The 625-nt window shown below is 41.0% G+C and overlaps 1 non-coding gene across 1 annotated transcript; it reads right to left on the minus strand.

The window, feature by feature from the left end:
* Positions 1–517: 517 nt before the first annotated feature.
* LOC148571482 (small nucleolar RNA R71) lies at positions 518–625 on the minus strand. The gene has a single exon (XR_015908685.1). It is a non-coding gene; the product is annotated as a small nucleolar RNA R71 (small nucleolar RNA).

Here is a 625-nt window from a genome sequence, read left to right on the forward strand (position 1 = left end):
CAAGAATATTCTTGTTGAAGCAGATCCAGAACCTGAAAGGACTCTGAAGAGGAAACTAAAAGAAGCTAAATTACAACAATCCAGAGATAATCTTTCAGAAATTTTCGAACAAGAAGAGGAGATGGCAGCCGAAAATAATAATAATGCAAGGAGGATGCTTGGTGACTTTACTACACCAAATTCCAATTTACATGGAAGAAGCATCTCCATTCCTGCTATTGGAGCAAACAATTTTGAGCTGAAACCTCAGCTAGTTTCTCTGATGCAGCAGAACTGCAAGTTTCATGGACTTCCATCTGAAGATCCTTTTCAGTTCTTAACTGAATTCTTGCAGATCTGTGATACTGTTAAGACTAATGGAGTAGATCCTAAAGTCTACAGGCTCATGCTTTTCCCTTTTGCTGTAAGAGACAGAGCTAGAGTGTGGTTGGACTCTCAACCCAAAGACAGCCTGAACTCTTGGGATAAGCTGGTCACGGCTTTCTTAGCCAAGTTCTTTCCTCCTCAAAATCTGAGCAAGCTTAGAGTGGATGTTCAAACCTTCAGACAGAAAGAAGGTGAATCCCTCTATGAAGCTTGGGAAAGATACAAGCAGCTGACCAAAAAGTGTCCTTCTGACATGCTT

Source organism: Arachis ipaensis, chromosome B3, assembly GCF_059453495.1.
Source record: "Arachis ipaensis isolate K30076 ecotype BB chromosome B3, ASM5945349v1, whole genome shotgun sequence".
Taxonomy (NCBI): domain Eukaryota; kingdom Viridiplantae; phylum Streptophyta; class Magnoliopsida; order Fabales; family Fabaceae; genus Arachis; species Arachis ipaensis.